This window comes from Diabrotica undecimpunctata, chromosome 7 (genome assembly GCF_040954645.1).
Source record: "Diabrotica undecimpunctata isolate CICGRU chromosome 7, icDiaUnde3, whole genome shotgun sequence".
Lineage (NCBI taxonomy): Eukaryota > Metazoa > Arthropoda > Insecta > Coleoptera > Chrysomelidae > Diabrotica > Diabrotica undecimpunctata.
Window position 1 is genome coordinate 8,543,686 of NC_092809.1, and position 13,363 is coordinate 8,557,048.

General features: G+C 33.7%; 1 protein-coding gene and 2 non-coding genes across 3 annotated transcripts in view; 1 reads left to right on the forward strand and 2 right to left on the reverse strand.

The window, feature by feature from the left end:
- The window catches only part of LOC140444956 (transmembrane protein 47), a 635,087-nt gene that overhangs the window by 341,567 nt on the left and 280,157 nt on the right, over window positions 1–13,363 (forward strand). The gene's annotated exons all lie outside the window — the stretch shown is intronic.
- TRNAD-GUC (transfer RNA aspartic acid (anticodon GUC)) lies at window positions 2,856–2,927 on the reverse strand. Its single transcript has one exon. It is a non-coding gene; the product is annotated as a tRNA-Asp (tRNA).
- On the reverse strand, window positions 3,668–3,739 carry TRNAW-CCA (transfer RNA tryptophan (anticodon CCA)). The gene has a single exon. It is a non-coding gene; the product is annotated as a tRNA-Trp (tRNA).

The window sequence follows — 13,363 nt, forward strand, 5'->3', positions numbered from 1 at the left end:
ATTTGGGATACTTTCTAAGTGTTAAGTCAATAGTTAATGGGTGGCTTGTCCATGGGAGATAGTTTGCATTTATATTAAGCGATACATTGAGTTGATTCCTATCGAAAGTTATTCTTTCTTTGAGGGGTGTAGAGTTTTTAGTTTTTAGTCTTTATGTTAGGAGAAAAACCAGAGTTGCAGATGTGGAAGAATACAGGATGCTGTTTCTAGAATAATATTTTTGGAATATAGTTCAAGGATAGTGGCTGTCATTTTATATGTAAGGGAGGTAGGAATTGAATTGTTTGCCAACATTTTAAATTTTCCGTGTGTCTGAGTGTATATTGATTTTTTAATATTGCTTTGTACTTATGAAAATTCGTGTTCGATAATATAAAAAAACATAAAAAACCAAATAATATAGGATTAAAAGCAGCGTTCTGTTTTCTTGGTTAATTTTGGAGAAACTGAATACAATGAAAATATGTAATTTAAGAATTCCCTACATACATCAGCTTGAGCGACATCAGGTCCATAATTTATTAAATCTCCTTTGCAGGAAATTTTCAAACACGATTTGGTTCCTTTATATTTCTGATTCTTTTTATAAAACTTTTCAATTCAATCATAAAACCACATGAATATCAGATGAATTTTATTGATTTTCCGGTTCGGTTCACATTCCTTCTCGCAAAATGACCGAACAATTTGACTTTTTTATGTGCCATTATGCGAAAAATACTGTGAAAGTGTCTGTCGAATTTTGGAGTCCCTTGGGCCATTCAAAACAATTCCGCCCATTATCCTCTGTCCCAAAAAGTGACTATGAATAAGAAAAATCCCAAATGCCGTGTAAATTCGGGCGGAGAATCGGGTTGTTGCAGAGAGCGGACCAGAGCAGAGAGCCAAAATAAATATATTCTGTATCCTGCGTTGTCAAGCGTTGGTGAAAATTTGGAAGAAAATAATTGTTTAAGCTTGACAGATGTTACTTTTTTATCCGAAACGAAAATCAAAGGGAAAAAAGGATAAAGATATAAGACTCAAAGTACACTTACATTCCCTTTAATGTTCCATAAATTGTTTGTTTATGTGTTGCATCTCAGTTGTACATTTTCTCGACAAAAAAAAGTCAAGCTCATTATTTTGTGTGTCTATTTAGAGATTTGACCTCAACAGGCAAAAAGTTATTACAAAATCAACAACAAAAATCGTTGTTTTTGAATATTGTTAATAACTTTTTTATTATTTATTAAAATTTGTTTAAATGTACCTGAACTTGAAGGTGTTATTGTGTTTGAATTGTGTGCAAAAAATCGGCCTGATTCCTGATTGGTTAAATAGTTTTTGCGAAATTTAATTTGTTTATAAGATTTTTTGAAAAAGATCCAATTTCTATGGCTGGTCCAGATAATTTGACTGAATGGATCTCAATAATCCGAGGCTTATTTTCTTTGCTAAGATGTATACTGTTAGCCTTTGTAAAAAAAGTTTTTAAAAAAATTATATTTATGTACACAAAATGATTTAATAATAAATAGCACTTTTTAAGCTTATTTACTAACACAAATGAATCACTTATTTGAGAAACCCCATAAGACACAAAACTAAAACTTTCGGAAAACAAGAAGAAACTATGTGAGGAAAACAAGAAGATTTCTACATGTTAAAAACTGACCTGTGTATAAATTCCAGTGTATATTCCATTTATACACTGTTTCTTGACTTTTCACTCCAATATTTTTTGAAAAAAAGATGAATAAGCTGTATATAAGCTCAAACTTGATTGAGTTATGGGGTTTCTCAAATAAATTGTTCACTATCACCTGAAACTAAACTTTATAAAGAATGTAAATAAAACAAAATACACATAGTACTTTGTTTTGCGTAAAACTTAGAGGTCGGTGGTTAAATGAAATTAGAATAACAATCCAAGAAAAAATGCAATATTTTGACTGTAAATAAATTAGCGAAAAATAGCAACTATTAATTGTGAATAAATTACGAGAATTAGCCAGCTTTAACTGATACTGTTATCTGTACAAAGAATTATTATTATTATTATATTACAAATAAAGGCAGAGGAGCGAGCTCCTATTATGACCAAAAAGCAAAAAAAAAACAAATATAAAAAATATCCTTATAAAACTAATACCAATTATAAAGTTAAGTAAACATAAACAAATAAGTGTATCATACAAAAATTGAAGTGTGAGATAATAAATAAATAAATAATGCTGTCCGAGAAAAAAAACACAATCCTATAAATAAAATAAAACGCTATCAAGTTTATTTTTAAAGATTTCAATACTAGTTGCTGATATGGTGTCTTGATCCAAATTGTTCCAGATATTAAAGATTCTATTAGGCAAGAAGTTCACCCTGGACCTTGCAGTAGTTTGTTACCTCTTTAATTTGTATCGATGGCCTCGTAATCGTTCGTCTTGATTCAAAGTGAATATGGTGTTTAGGTTCCCAAAATTATGTTGTAAAATACGGAAGGACATAATTAGATCACCTCGAAGACGTCGCTGCTCGAATGTCGTAAGATGAGCCATGGATAGTATATCTTCATAGTTAGGTCTTACACGGCGTATGCCAGTCTTGTGGCTTTACGCTGAACATTTTCAAGTAAGATCTTATCACGAATGAGATCTGGATTCCACACTGGTCCGGCAAACTCAAGAATAGGTCTAACGTATATTGAGTAAAGTTTACTAACAGAAGTTAGAGATACGTGTAAAACATTTTTAAAAATATTTAAATTTTAAAACTTTTTTTTATCACTGGAATATGTTAATAAACTAGTAAGGAAAAAAATTACAATAATTATACATTAAATCAATACAAAAAATAACAAAAAAAAATAAAAAGTCCTCCCCGGCGGGGAATCGAACCCCGGTCTCCCGCGTGACAGGCGGGGATACTGACCACTATACTACCGAGGACTACACGAACTTGAATAAAATTTTTGGTTATATACCGACGATCGTAATATACGAATGATACTCCATAATATCGTTGATTGAATAACCCCAATTTGGGTTATTCAATCAACGATAATATGTATTTATTATAATTCTATAGAAATAATTTTATTATATTTATAGAAATTCTACCAAAATTTATATTTTATATATTTTTTCTACAGTATATTTATTATAATACAATTATTAACTCCAAGTAAGATCCCAAAATTGTAATAAAACTTTATTATTTAAAACATTGGACGCCTTTCGACATCTCTGTCATCCTCAGCTATAAAATTAGAAGGTAGATAAATCTGAAACGCACGAGAATACACAACTTTAAGAAACTTAAAGAGATTAGTTTCGGGGTTATAGATTATTCAATGTAAAAGTTTGCTGCTTATGGAGTATAACTAAAAGAAAAAGGCTAGGTTGTCAGCGCCATAGGAGATAATTATTATTTAAAAAAAAATCCAATTTTATTGCTCTCTTCTGGGTACCATTTTGGAGAGATAGGATGGGGATGGGACCAGAATTTGTGACATGTGTCAGTATTGTTTTACCCACTGTCAATCGACATTGAAACTATTCGGCGATACAATCGGTAATTAATCTTTAAAAGGGTTTGGAAATTTATGTACAATAAAAACAATAACTGACCATAGCTGAACTACTTTCAAATAAAATAATTGAAAGAAAAAAAAAAACAAAAAGTTGTGTGACCCCGACGTGATTTGAACACGCAACCTTCTGATCTGGAGTCAGACGCGCTACCGTTGCGCCACGGAGTCTTGTAATAGTTTTGTAATATATCGGTAATTGTACTGGCTATTATGATTGGAAAATAAAAATAATATAGGTATACATTGATAATAATAATTATAATCTGATTATTATTGTAATAAATAACATGATTACATGAATATTAATTCATTAATTGATTAATACTTGATTATAATTTACTATTTTTCTGCGAATACTTTTTTTCCAGAGGACCTTTATTCCTTTTAGCATCCTTTTCTTTCTTTTCAACGTCTAAATCTTCGCGTATCGCCAAATTCACTGGGCTAGTAAGTACTGCAACCAATTGTCTACCGCGTTTCCTTGAAATAACTGATGTAGAAGGTACTGAAGATATATTATTTAACATTTTACGGGAAGTAGTTTTTTCTTTAGAGGTCGGCTTATTACCAGGTATGGATGGTAGTTTTAATGGTGACGTGTGAGACGGCGTCGAACTGCTTGTGGATGCTAGGTTTAGACGTGGAAGATAAGAAGATAGACGTCTCAGTAATTTGTGTTGTTGAACTCTCAAGAAAGGCGTACTCTGGTATTGAATTCCGGTGGACTGGATAAATACCACAGGCGCGAAAATCAGATACGGCATTTTGTACTGAGGCAGCTTTTGTCCAAGCCGCATTAATTTATTAATTTGCTCAACTGCAACCGGTTAATCTTCTTCTTAGGACTCATTTTAACAAATGAATTGCAAGCATTGTAATAGTGTGCCTTCAGCGACTTAAAAATGAACGATCTAATGGTTGCAAAAACTGTGTGGTGTGGCTTAGTAAACACAGTAGAACGATCTTATTTTCGTCTGCATACTCGGTAACATTTGAACTTGAATGGAGTTGCAATGACATGCATGACCATCCAAAACCAGTAACACTTTTCCTGGGGACTTTCTAGGAACAAAGTGATGTGTTAACCAATCAATAAGTATATCTGTGTTTATGTAAACAGACTTTTTATTTAGGTAAACCTTTGACCCTAGGGACATGCGTTTTCGAATTCTTGCTTTTTATTTTTGCCTTTGAATATGCAGGTCGGGGGAATGAAGTTACTCTCAACAATGCAACTCGTAATTGTTTCTCCATTCTCCAAATATGTTACTGATACTACATTTTTAAACCCCTTTTGGGCTACAACAAATGCAGATTTATTATTCAGTTGGAGTCCTGTTTCGTCCGTGTTAAATAAATTATCGGGCTTCTCTATCAACTCATTTTCTAGAATAACTTTCTGTAACAGATCAAAGTAATCGCTTACTTCCTTTTTGTTCATGCCTTGACTTCTTACTAAGGATACGCCTTTCAAATTTGTTGTACTCAAGTCAGGGTTTCTTCTTAAGAATGATTGTAACCTGTCAAAACCTGCTAGTTTTTTTTTCCTTGTTGAAAGTAATTTTAATATTTAATTTTTCCGCTAATCTGAAAGCCATTTCTTTAATTCCAGTAGCATTGATCACCATTTCTCCATTTCTTACGGCATGTATGGCTGATTCGAGTAGATTTTGAGTACATAAACCACGTTGACAATTTCCTTTTCTTTGATATTTCGTTGGCATGGCTGAAAATTAATTTATCTATTAAAAATATCCTTAGTAACGAAACAGCTAGGCCATCTCTCCCTAACGTTTTCGAGCCAAGTAACCCGAAACTGTCAAACTCGTTATATACAGATGTGATGATTTGAGGTTTATTTTATTAGTCTATTAGTTGAACGAGCCTTTCATATTGCTTTGCTATACGTAAAGATACTCCAATAGCTTCAGTCATTAGATTATCTTCTAAGACCACTTCCTGTATGTACGTTTTTAATACATTGTGAACTACTCTGTACTGCGGGGCCTGACACAATTCCAACTGAAATAATTAAATTAATATCAGAAGATCGGATCAATGTATTAGTAGACTTATATAATACGGGTATTATTCCGAGAGATTGGCTCAAATCAACATTTATTACATTACCAAAAAAAACCTAGCGCAAAGGAATGTAATGACCGTATAATTAGTCTAATGAGTCACACACTAGAAATATTCTTAAAAATTATCCATTTAAGAATTTTCAGAAAAGTGGAAGAAGACATCACTGAAACCCAATTTGGATTTAGGAATGCCATGGGTACACGAGAGGCATTATTTGAATTTAACGTCCTCATGCAAAGATGTATGGATGTAAACCAACCACTCTATGTTTGTTTTATTGATTACAATAAGGCGTTCGATAAGGTCCGACACAACCGTCTTATACAGTTACTTAAAGATAAACACATTGACAAAAAGACTTAAGAATAATAACTCATCTCTACTTTAACCAAACAGCAAAAGCCAGGGTAGGCAAAGAACTTTCGGAGGAAGTAGAGATAAAAAGAGGCGTAAGGCAAGGTTGCATACTCTCCCCCTTATTGTTCAATCTATATTTGGAAGAAATAATTAAAAAATCACTCGAAAATGTAACAATTGGAATAAAAGTCAACGGCAGACCCATCAACAATATCAGAGATGCCGATGATACTGAACTAATTGCAGAAAATATACAAGATCTACAGACACTTTTAGATAATGTAGTAAATGCTAGTGAGGAAAGCGGACTAACGCTTAATGCTAATAAAACAAAATTTATGACAATTTCCAAAACACAACAACAAGACTTTTTAAACATAAGAGGGGTTCCAATAGAAAAAGTAAAAAAATACAGATATCTTGGTACAATTATTAATGAAAATAACGAGTATACAGAAGAAATAAAAATGAGAATTGGACAAGCTAGAGCAACATTTAATAAGATGAGAAAAGTATTATGCAGTAGAGACCTTAGTTTACAACTCAAAATAAGAATATTACGTTCATATGTCTTTTCGGTGCTGCTGTATGGGGTGGCCTGGACGTTAAAGAAAGAGGTGAGCGATCGACTTGAAGCATTCGAGATGTGGACCTACCGAAGAATATTAAAAATAAGTTGGGTAAACCGAATAACAAATGTTGAAGTCCTCAGAAAGATGACAAAAGATATGGAAATCATGAATACAATTAAGATAAGAGAGTTACAATATCTCGGCCACGTTATGAGAGGGGCTAAATATTATTTGCTACAAACCATAATGCAGGGAAAAATACAGGGAAAACGAAGTATTGGGAGAAGACGCATCTCGTGGCTCAACAATCTGAGAAAGTGGTATAATTGCAGTTCCGTCGACTTGTTCAGAGCTGCAATCTCAAAAGTGAAAATAGCTGTGATGATTACCAACCTCCTTAGAGGAGACGGTACCTAAAGAAGAAGAAACTACTCTGCATTCTGTTGTCAATTCCATTTGTATACTTTTAAACCTAACCGTATCTATTTTATACCCAAAATTCTATTCTATTCTATTTTAATAGTTCCTTCGAAAAATGTTATGCCAACAATTACTAGTGCCGCCTCTGTTCACTCTTCTCGTGACCCAATTTGTTATGTGATACACTTACACACTTATTCAGATCCTCTGCATAGAAGTATCTTATTCTCAACAGCTTTGTTTCTCGACTTTGTTGAGAACATACCTCTAAATGGGGCTTTCGTCGTCAACAAAAGGACAAAATAACAAGTTCAAATTAGTCTTACATATTTGATTCGCGATACAATGCTTGTTTGTTTGCATGTTTTAATTAAAGGTCATATTTAAAAAGAGAAAAATATAGTCCTAGAATAAAGGAAGTTGATGAATGCTGTAAATTACGGAGTTGTGTTTTAATTGCAAGCTTTGCTGGACGTTTCGCGTACTAACTGGATATGAAAAAAAATTCTGATGTTAATTTTATATTTTTTGTAAAAGTTTTTGTAAAAGTTCTAATTTTATTTAGGTAAACTTGATATAACTTTTTTCATATTTTTCTTTGCAACTTCACTAAAAGAATTACCGTTATATTTTCTTTTAATGTCTTCACTACTCTTGCAACCTCACAGCTTACTTCCTGTAATTGTTCTCAGTACTATTATCTCTGCTGTTTCTGGTATTCTTTGTGTTGTGGCTGTGTCGGGTCTTGTTTCTGAGGCATATGTCATTATTGGTCTTACACTGGCTTTATTAATTCTTGACTTCATCTCAGTGTTAATGTGTCTGTTTCGCCATATAGTGTTATTAAGGCATCCTCCCAGTCTATTTGTTTTTTGTACTTGATCTCTCACTTCTTTGTCCAGGTCTCCATAGGTAGACAGTGTAATTCCAAGGTATTTTATTTCCATTACTTGTTCAATACTGATGCCATAAATTTCTATTTTACATCTGATAGGGTCTTTGCTGATTACTATTGTTTTAGTTTTCTGATTTTGCCATTGTCGTATTATATTCTTTTGCTCTTATGTTAAATCTGTACACCAGTCTTTGTAGACTATCTTCATCTTGATCTATCAAAATTGCGCCGTCTGCGTAACACAGTATTTTGACTTCTTGGTTTCCCATTCTGTGTCCTCTTCATTTGTTGACACTTTTGATGATTGCATCCATTATGCACAGTTTTATGAAATTTGGGGGAACTAAATATCCAGATATTCAGAAGTTGGATTACATCTTTGAGCCTTACTCTGTCAAATGCTTTCTTCAAGTCAATAAGACACAGAAATGCACTATTATACTCTAGTGATTTCTCATTTAGTTGCTTTATGACAAATATTGCATCTGTACACGATTGTAGTACGAAAAACCTGTTAAAAAAAATAAGTTTAGCAGATGAACATCTGCTAAACTTACCCTCTGATTCATTAGTTCTTGCAAAATTTTTCATTAAAATATCTTGTAATACAAGAACTTGTTAGAGAAATTATCGATGTTTTTGTAAAAAAAGTATTGACTGTTTTTAAAATTGCTTTTACTTTTTTGTTTACCAATAGTAGTTCATAGTTTTGGTCCAATGTAGTATGGCCAAATATTTTCTATTTTTTAATAGAATAAAAATTATTAAAATTTAGAATGACTACAATAGAAATGCTCTTCTGGTTTTTGCATGCCGCAAAAGACAGACGTCTGACCTTAAGATAATTCGCCAACGCACTATAGGTGCACGGCACCATAAGAAGAAGGTTAAAAAAATCTGCTCATGGGTTGCATCCGAATGAACTTAGGGTTAGGACTACATACATAGAGTCTGGGACTACATAGATGGTAAGTTCCCTCAAGTCTGGCAAGGTTCCCGGTCTAGATGGAGTTCCTCCTAAGCCGTTTGTATGTCTGGGCCGTTTGAAGCCCACGTGGCTGCTGGAGCACATGAGTACTCTTCTTGCCGCGTAGTCGTTTTCGGTTTCCTGGAAAATCTCGAGGTTTGTGCTCCTACCTAAAATCAATGCAGGAAAATATCGTTCTATTTGCCTTCTTCTTTGCTTCGGAAAGTTGTATGAGAGAATGTTCTCGCATCGAGGAGGTGATTTTGATGTCTGGAGGCCTATCTCAGAGACAGTATGTTTTCTGCCAATGCAAAAGTACAATGGATGCGGTGACCGATGTGCTTCGGGCGGCACGGGGAATTGGGGCTGATCACCATAAATCATCCTGATCCTGGGTGTCTGAGGAACGTGATCACTGATTATGTTCCCGAGAAAAAGATTGTGATGGAGAATGGTGTGATGGTGGATGTAACGGCTGGGGTCCCGCAGGACTCCGTCCTGGGTCCGACGCTACCTAACCTAACCTAACCTGACGTATGACGGGGTCTTAAACTGTGAATATGGGAAGGGTGTTACCCCCTTCGCATTCGCGAACGACTTCGCTATGCTGGTGGCGGCAAGGGACAGGGAGGAACTCTTGCTTCGGATTACGTGTGCGTGTGTTCTCTTTGAGGACTGGATGAGTAAGTATAATCTTTATCTCGCGTAGGATAAGACGGAGGGTGTAGTACTTAGAGGCTACAGAAATAGATGCAGTGTTTTGAGTGCGAGGGAGCTAGAGTGATGCCACAAAGCACTTCAAGTATCTGTGAGTTACTCTCCATCAAGGTGGGAGTTGGTGGAACATTTGAAGGGGGTGACTCGCAGAGCTATTTAGAGAATGGCTGCGCTTGGGAGGATAATGCGCAATATCGCTTGTCCCAAATTCGAAAGTCCTCTATTCGGCCCCAGCCTGGAGTGAGGCGGTAGAAATACCAACTTACAAGAGGCTCTTAGACCGGTAAGGAGCTGCCACTAGATTAATACTCTGGTAGAAGCTGTTGGCCTTGGGTCAATACCTTAGGGCAAGTGGAGTTGTTCCCAAATCAACATTCTGATAGAACTCGATTCCCTCGTGCTAAAGCTCTTGCTGTATTCCGTTGTTGTCCTCCATCTCCTGTAGCGCACATAGGGGGAATCTCCTTGAAATAAAAATAACTGGTTTAGCATTTTTACAAAATTCAATAAATATTGCCATATATTGAGGTGGAACTTTTTGGGAGGCCAGTCCTGTTTGCTTATAAAAAAACGTGATCATTTAAACTTACACTATTCTAAAATGTTTTGTTTATATATTTATTAATAATAATAAATATTTCAGGTATGTCACTGTGTTCCCAATACGTGTGAACTTGATATGTAATGTGTGGTAAGTACAGATAACTTTCTTATCCATCGATTTGCTTTTTTAAATGAATAAATAAGAACAAAGCAATGAACCATCATGCAATTCTACATTCTCTCCCCTATACGTGTCAAAACTTTTTTCTACATCATGCATAAGATTTCATAATATATCTAGGTATTTTTTTTCTAATTAAATATCCTCCACATAACCTCTCAGGTTCATATATGATTTCTAAAAGATCAATTATTACTAATATAGGAGCGACTTGTTTTTTTTTATTAACTTTTAGTTCACTAAATATAACACTGACTAAAAATTTTGATACAAAATGTATTTGCTAAATTGCAGATAATTTTAATTACCTGTATTTTCTAAATATATCCGTAACGATTGGTGCGCAATGGTTGGAAAGTTTGTGTTCCAAATTATCGATAATTCATGCGTTAATTTAAAATTAAATTCTGTATTCAAAATTATTTTTTACAGGTTTCCAATTTTAAATGCGGGCAAAATAACATTACCAAATTAAACAAACGTTTTATAAATTATTTAAATTGTATCTTCAATAGATACCAGATCTTTCAATACCATAGGAAAACACACTTAAGACAGTCTATTTCTATTAGAACAACCCTTAAGAGTGTGATTCATTAGGTTATTTAATTGATAAGCTGAGCATTTCCTTGCATTCTGTTTTTTAGGTATTACTACAAAGAGAGACTTAAGCCAGTCTGTGGGAATCACTCTGGTGTTATATATTGAATTATACTACTACTTTAATATTATTTTCATATATTGCTTTCAGTAACTCAGTCGGTGTATCATCTAGACCGCAATCTTTTCTAATTTTCTAGAGCGCCTTCACATTCTCCATGTATAGAGCGTCCGATTTTTAAAAAAACACTAAGAACAACTTTTTTTCTCTTATCCAAGTAATATACTCTATATAAGTAATATATTTCAAGACTGTTTTAGACGAAAAAAATAATATCTGTACATTCAATAATCAATGTACAGCATTAGTAAAACGTACAGCCTCACATTACCAGCTACTAAGGCCTCCACCCTTAAATATAAAAATTAATATAAGTGCGTATTACGTATTAGGTGTTGTATACCTTACATAATTTGTACAGACAACAACAAATGAGACAAATTGTAGCCACTGCTTGAGACACCCAAATGTAATTATAAACAACACTAATTTTGTTTCTTTGTTATCCATTAAGAAACTCATCAACTGAATAATATGGTCTTTCAGAGAGATAGATTTTTGTCATCTTACGAAACTTAATGAAAGATGTTGCGGATTTAATTTCTCTTGGAAGGTGATTATAAGGTTTTTTTGCACTATATAGAATAGAATTCTTTACTAGCTGAGTGGACGGGATCGGTAAATAAACGTTACAATCCGAATTTCTAATGGAGTAGCCATGATCAGGTCTATCGGGAAAAATGTTTAGATGCTTGCGAATCAAACAAACCGTTTCCAAAATAAATAAAGAGGGAAGCGTCAAAATTCCGTGATTTTTGAAGTAGGTCTTGCAATGAGTTGTTTGTTTGAGACCAAATAGATAACGAATTACTCTTTTTTGCAACTTAAAAAAAGAATCAAATTGAGCCGCTGTACTAGAACCCCAAAATGGAAGCCCATATGGAAGATGGGACTCGAACAATGAGAAATATGCCATTTAGACAGAAGATAAATTTAGTTCCTTCGAAACAGATCTTATTGCAAAGCAAGCTGAGGCTAGTTTCTTCCTTAAGGAGTCAGTATGCAAGGATCATTTAAGATCGCTGTCGACAAGAATATCTAGAAATTTCACGGAATTAACGATACTGATTTGGCTCTCATTCAAAAGCAAGGGTTGAATGACTCCTTTATAAGATAATGCTACTGTCTTATCCACGTTAAAGCTAAGTAAGTTGGAGTCTGACCAAGCCTTGATTATAAGCAAATCAGCGGTTATAATTGAATGAAGCGTTGAAATATTAGAGCTGCTGGTATCATCAGCAAATAGAAAAATTTTCCCTTTAATTTTCAAGTAAGTGATGTCATTAATGAAAAGTAAAAAAAGAATGGGACCTAATACTGACCCTTGCGGTACTCCACACTCAATGTCTTTACAACTAGAGTCGGTGTCTTTTATTCAAACCAATCGTTTCCTACCGACCAAGTAAGTTTTGAACCAATTCAAAGACACACCCAGAATTCCATAGAAAGGTAATTTTTTTTAATAGAATGTCGTGATTTACGCAGTCAAAGGCTTTGGAATAGTCGCAGAAAATGGTGGCGGAGGAGAAGTTACTATTTAGTGATAGATAGATATACCTCATGTAACACAGAAAACATGGCATCACTAGTACATTTATTAGACAAAAAGCCGAACTGATTTTGCGATAAAATATTATGTTTAAGGAGAAAGGGTATAAGTTACTGGGGCTATTAAGTTAGGACTGTGTTATAACCATATTTCAACCTGAAATATGAAGAAATCAACACATTTTTCGTGGAAATCTCATAGAACCTTTTTTGTAGTGCTTAAAAAGTCTCTAGCACAAATCCCAAGGTATTTATGAAAAAATAAGGTTGGTCCGTATTTTTTTCAGTGACAAAAAGCGTGAAAAAACCCCCTAATTATCACCCTAATTAAACATATTCGTTACCCCTTTACAATTCACTTTATTAATGTATTTATGGTATGCCCTAAAAGTTTGGCTGGTTTAAAATGCTTAGTTTTGAAAAATATTGAGTTTAAAGTGAGAGGAGGATTTTTGTATTTTTACAAAAAAATTGCTTTTTTGATCAAATAAATCAAAAACTATTAGAGGTCCGATAAATTTTGTACACTAAAAGATTGTAGGTTTACGAGCCCCTTCCCATATCAGTTGGCCCAACTTTAGATTTATAAGAAAATTAAATTTTAGAGAACAAAAATAAAAGCGCAGCGTAAATTTTAGAAGTTTTATTGCATCGAACAACATTTTTTGATTTCCTAATTATAGAAAATAGTTTATAACGTAATGAAAACTGTTGATTAAACAGAATAATAATAAATTTTTAAAAATGCATGGAATATGTAATATTAACAAAAAAAATGTGAAA